The sequence below is a fragment of the Trachypithecus francoisi genome, unplaced genomic scaffold, assembly GCF_009764315.1.
Source record: "Trachypithecus francoisi isolate TF-2019V2 unplaced genomic scaffold, Tfra_2.0 Lachesis_group17, whole genome shotgun sequence".
Classification (NCBI taxonomy): Eukaryota; Metazoa; Chordata; class Mammalia; order Primates; family Cercopithecidae; genus Trachypithecus; species Trachypithecus francoisi.
In genome coordinates this window covers 10,804,636-10,810,866 of record NW_022681462.1, presented here as the reverse complement: position 1 = coordinate 10,810,866, position 6,231 = coordinate 10,804,636, and positions in this window count along the sequence as shown.

The window sequence follows — 6,231 nt, the reverse complement described above, 5'->3', positions numbered from 1 at the left end:
ATTTATTCCTCCAGTCCCAGTCTTTGGCACAGTGCCAGTGAATATTTAATATGTGAATGAGGGGCTGAAGCTAGTGCAAACAGGAGCTTAAAGTTCAGGAAAGATTGGAGAAAGCCACACTTAACAAGCTCCTTCTGTATGCCAAGTATACGAAGGACAGCACAGAACATGCCACCCCAAAATACGCTACTTTGGCATAGGATTATTTTGAGCTGATGAACATTGAGAAGAAGCAGATACAAGAAAGGCTCTCTGCTTGCCCTCTATTTGCCCAAAAGCAGGACACCAATTTTTCTTTCTTTCTTTCTTTTTTTTTTTTTTTTGAGATGGAGTTTCACTCTTGTTGCCAACTCTTGTTACTCCCAGGCTGGAGTGCAATGGTGAGATCTCTGCTCACTGCAACCCCCGCTTCCCAGGTTTAAGCAATTCCCTTGCCTCAGCCTCCTGAGCATCTGGGACTATAGGCACACACCACCACACCCAGCTGATTTTTGTATTTTTAGTAGAGACGAAGTTTCACCATGTTGGCCAGGCTGGTCTCAAACTCCTGACCTCAGGTGATCCGCACGCCTTGGCCTCCCAAACTGTTGGGATTACAGACATCAGCCATGGCACCTGGCCCAGGACACCAATTTGTAAAGGATTCTCCTCCTCTCCTCTCTACCAGGAAGGATAGAAGTTAATCACTGGAGACAAGTCTAGACCCTTATAAACCCAGAGAGGGCACCAGAGGAATATGCATAGCACACCTTACTCACTAGCCCTTATCTTCCATTGGTTTCTCACAAGCCCAAGTTCTAACCACCCTTTTAAGTTACTCAGCACAGGGTACTCCCATACGTATGTGTGATGCACATGTTACTCTATTTTTCGTTAGTTGAATTTACAGGGCCCTAGCTGGAAAATTTAGGAGAGTAGAGGGAATAATATTTTCCTCCCCTACACATTGTACAAAGTCCTTGCATACTTTCTCTCTTTTAATTTTTATAACAACCCCTTGAGGTAAATTCTACTATTCCCATTTTACAGAGGAGGAACTGAAGATCAGAGCTGTTAAGGAACTTACCCAAAGTCACACAGCTCATCACAGGAGGGGCTCCTATTAGAGTCCAAATATAATGTTGTGCCTTCTAGTGCAGTGATGTAGGGTGGGCTGGAGTCAGAACACTAAATTGCAGCCAATGAGACACTGCTGAGTATAAGGGTCCCTTTCTTTGCCTGTTCCTTGCCTGCAACATCACCACCTTCACCCCTAGAAGCCAGTTTGATATTGACATTGATTTGATATTGATTGATTTGCATATTGATTTGATTTAGGCTTACAGGAGTTCAGGGACTATTCCGTTGTGCTTCTTAGGGAACATTTTGCAGTATTTGTTTCATTCACTTCAAATTCTTTAGACTTACGTTTTCCCATTTATGGGAACGTGGACCAAGAAGCTGATAGAACCAGTAAGTGTATGCTGCTGAGACTCTTGACCAGTGTGTCTTACAGTGAAAACTAAAACTAAAATTCTAAGCCCCCAGTTGACTGCATGGACCCCCTCTTGGTCAAGGGGAACCCCAGAGACAGCTGAAAAACAGACTACCTGGCCATAACGGGAAGGAAGGTCAGACCTGCCTCATTATACCCACTCCCTTTCGGAGTTTAGGCACCACAACTGACCAGCCTTAATGTTAAAATAGAGATCACAAGACTGACAAAATAGATTCTTTGTGGCACTAAGATTCCAGATTTTAAACCAGGCAAGGTCAGGGTGAACTCATGCCTGCAGGCCATCAATTTTGCTACATAGCATCCTTATCTTAATTTAAAACATTCTTTTCTGCTGGCGCCAAATTTTAGACAGAGCCTTACTCCTTTAACCAACTGTAAATTAAAGAATATCTGAATCCACTTATATAACCTGTAAGCCCTCCACTTCAAGATATCCCAACTTTTTGGGTCAAACCGATATATCACTTCCATGTATTGATTTATGTGTTCGCCTGTAAACTCTTGCCTCTCTAAAACATATAAAAGCAAATTAATCCGACTGCCTTTGACACTTTTTTTTTTTTTTTTTTTTTGAGACTGAGTCTTGCTCTGTTGCCCAGGCTGGAGTGCAGTGGCGTGATCTCAGCTCACTGCAACCTCTGCCTCCTGGGTTCACGCCATTCTCCTGCCTCAGCCTCCTGAGTAGCTGGGACTACAGGCGCCCACCACCACGCCCGGCTAATTTTTTGTATTTTTTTGTAGAGACGGGGTTTCACCATGTTGGCCAGGCTGGTCTGAAACTCTTGACCTCAGGCGATCTGCCTGCCTTGGCCTCTCAAAATGCTGGGATTACAGGCGTGAGCCACCGCGCCCAGCCACCTTTGGCATAGTTTCTTGGGACCTCTTGAGGCTGTGTTTCCCCAGACCATGGTCACTCACATTGGCTCAGAATAAACCTCTTTAAAATATTGTACACAGTTTGTTTTTTTCCATTAACAGAGTGTAACTCCAGGATAACCTGCATCAGAATCCCTGGGGCCATGGGTAAGATTTAGCGTCTCAGTCCATGGAGCAAGTCTTTGGATGAGACCCTGAAATCTGCATCTTACCCAGGAACCCCTGTCTGAGTGTTCTGAAGGAACTTTCAAGGATCTGTTTAAAATTTTAAGGTACAATTTACATAGAGCTAAGTACACAAATCTTAAGTGTATTATAGCTAGAATTTTTATACAAGGATACACATTTTAACCTAATTACACTTTTGCGGAATAACCATTCAAATCAAGATAGGGAAGAAAAATTTCCCTCTAAGTCTTCCCAGAGGTACATACTATTCTGACTGTCACCGTGGGCTAGTTTTGGTTGTTCTTGAACTTCATAGATCCTACAGCACATACTCTTTTGCATCTGTTTCCTTTTACTTATACTATGTTTTTGCAATTTGTCCATGTTGTATGTGTAGCAGTAGGTAGTTCCTTTTTATTGCTGGTAAAATTGCACTGTATGAATATATCCCCATTTACTTACATATTGTCTTGTTGAAGTTCATTTCAATTGTTTCCAGTTTGTGGTTATTATGAATAAAGCTGCTGTGAGCATTCTTGTAATAGTCTTTTGGCTGTCTTAGGCACTTGAGGTTTTCTTGGGCAACTACCTAGGAGTGAAACTGCATCAGGCTTAAGGTTTGACAGAGGTAGGTGAGGGCTTATATATAACCATGAACAGGTGATGCATGTTGGGCAGGAACATCAACAGCTCCCACCCCAAAGGAAGAGAGGGCCTGGGTGTGGCACTTAGTGGCTGAGCCTAGCTCATGGACTTCCAAAAGGTGATATTGAAGCTGGGCGCGGTGGCTCACGCCTGTAATCTCAGCACTTTGGGAGGCCGAGGTGGGAGGATCAGGAGGTCAGGAGTTTGAGACCAGTCTGGCCAACATGGCAAAACCCTGTCTCTACTAAAAATAGAAAAATTAGCCAGATGTGGTGGTGTGTGCCTATAATTCCAGCTACTTGGGAGGCTGAAGCAGGAGCATCGCTTGAACCTGGGAGGTGGAGTTGCAGTGAGCCAAGATTGTGCCATCGCACTCCAGCCTAGGAGAAGAGCGAGACTCCATCTCAAAAAACCCCAAGAAACAAAAGGTGATATTGCTCCCAAGGGGCTGAAAATTGTTTACTGAGAGGGATGTGTATGTGAAAAAAGATCTTAGACATTACAATGATTTGTAGCCTTTAGATATGCTGACATACAGTAATGTCATGGGGAGAGGAGCAATAGAAAAAAATGTCTTCCAAGGCTCCTGGGGGGGTGAAAATGAAAACAGCTTGAGAAACATCAGTCTAGCTAAGTCTGGACTTTCTCATATCTCCAAACCAGAACCTGCAAGGGTGATCTCCCTCTTTGGTCAAGGAGTCAACTTGGGAATAATAAGCCTCACAATGCAGAGATGCCCAGCGAAAACCAAACAGCTAGGCCAGGTGTAGTAGCTGCTGCCTGTCATCCCAGCACTTTGGGAGGCCAAGGCAGGTGGATAGCTTGAGCCTAGGAGTTCAAGACCAGCCTAGGCAACATGGTGAAACCCCATCTCTACAAAAAATACAAAAATTAGTCAGGGGTGGTGGTATATACCTGTAGCCCCAGCTACAGGGAAGCTGAGGTGGGAGGATCGCTTGAGCCTGGGAGGTTGAGGCTGCAGAGAGCCGGGATCGTGATATGGACAGGAGACAGGGAAGTACTGGGTAGAAGAGGGTGGTTCCCCGGCAAAGACCTCACCCTTAAGCCTAAAGACCCATGGCCCTAAACAAGGACAGCATTCCTGTTTTTGTGCCCAGAAAGTTGCCTTTTGGTCTGCCATGCCCCCTATCCTGTACCATCCTGTACCCATACAAACACCAAACCCCAGGCTCCAGAAGCAGACAAGCGGGTGAAAAGACGAGAAGACAAGCAGATAGAGGGTGGAATGGAGGGTGCGGCAGAGAAAGAGAGAAGAGGAGAAACATCTGAATGCGGAGAGGAGTTGGGCTATTGCTGGTGGGAGAGGAGTTCAGCTGCTGGACGGCCAGGCTCCAGGGGAAGATTGTCTTCCCACTCCATCCCCTGCTTCCGTCTCCCCATCCATCCCGCTGAGAGCCACCTCCACCACTCAGTAAAATTCTCACATTTATCCTTCGAGTCCATGTGTAACCCAGTTTTTCTGGGATGCTGGACAAGAGCTTAGGATACAGAAAGCTGTCACATGGGCCCCCTGCCCTTGCAGAAAGGCAGAGGGTCCATGGAGCTGGTTAACACTTGAGCCATCCATGGACGGCAAGGCTAAAGGGGGACATTGTAACACACACCCACTTGGGCCCCTGCACCTGTCCATCTGTGTGCTCCCCCTCCCTTAAGGGCTTTGAGCAATGGTGGTGACCCAACAGGTGAGCCACACCCCTGTCGTGCGTCCTGCGAGGGGAATCAGGGAGCTCTACCACTTCGGTCATGCCACTGCACTCCAGCCTGGGCGACAGAACAACACCCTGTCTCAAAAATAAATAAAACAAAAACAAAAACTCCCAAATCGCTAAATTCCTGTGTGCATGTCGGGTAGGGCAGGGGTTTGTAGGCACAAAGACACACTAGCGCCCTGAAAGGACAGGTAAGTAACCAGAGTCTAGAAAGATGCTGCTCCAGTCAGCACAGGGACCACCTGGCCTGGAAGAGGAAAACTTTCTTGGGTTCACACCTTTCATTGAGGGAGGAAGTGATGAATGTCTCCGTAGGCCCTGCTGGGCGTCACTGCAGATCAGATCTGGCGTGGAGGAAGCTCAGGAACCACAACACAGCCGCCACACTCAAGGCTTACTCGGCACCTCTCACCCATTGTTCTCCTTTAACTCATGCGTGATGTTTCCGCCCTCAGAAGGTCTTCCCTTGTGAGTGAATGGAAAGTAAAAAATCTGGAAAGAATGAATGCGCCCAAGAGAGAGCAAAAACCATGAATCAAGCCAGAGGGAGACACACTCAGCCCACAGACACCAGGCAGGAAGAAGGGAGGCTTTGAGAGAAGGCTTGCAGCTCTCCTTCACCCATGTTCTCTGTAAGCCAGGTGTCCAGTGGGCCGCTCACTGCTTCTGAGGGGTGTGTGGCCAGCTGTGAGAAGGGCCACAGGAGCAGTGCACCCCACCAGGCCAGGCACTGCCTTCAGCCCTGGATGACACATACCGGCAGTGTAGGACGGTGGTGGAACCCACTCATAACCATGCGGCCTGAGCAGGTTTCAGACCCATCCATTCTTTAGCTTTCTGTGCTTCAGTCTCCTCAACTGCAGAACAGTGCTGGGAATAATGGTCTCTTTCTCACTATGGTGTTATGAGGATTCAATTCGTGAATATACATTAAGTATTCAGAACAGATCTTGGGACACAGTCTCGCTACGTGGGCACTGGCTTTTTTTTTTTTTTCGAGACAGGGTCTCATTCTGTTGCCCAGGCTGGAGTGCAGTGGCATGATCATAGCTCACTGCAGCCTTGAACTCCTGGGCTCAAGGGATCCTCCCCTCTCAGCTTCCCAACTAGCTAGGACTACAGGCGTGCTGCTATCCCTGGCTAGTTGTAAATATATATTTTGTGGAGATGGGGTCTTGCTACGTCGCCCAGCCTGATCTTGAATTCCTGGCCTCAAGTGATTCTCCCACCTTGGTCTCCCAAAATGTTGGAATTACAGATGTGCGCCACCACACCCCACCAAGGACTGGCTTTTATTATTACAAAAGACAAGTG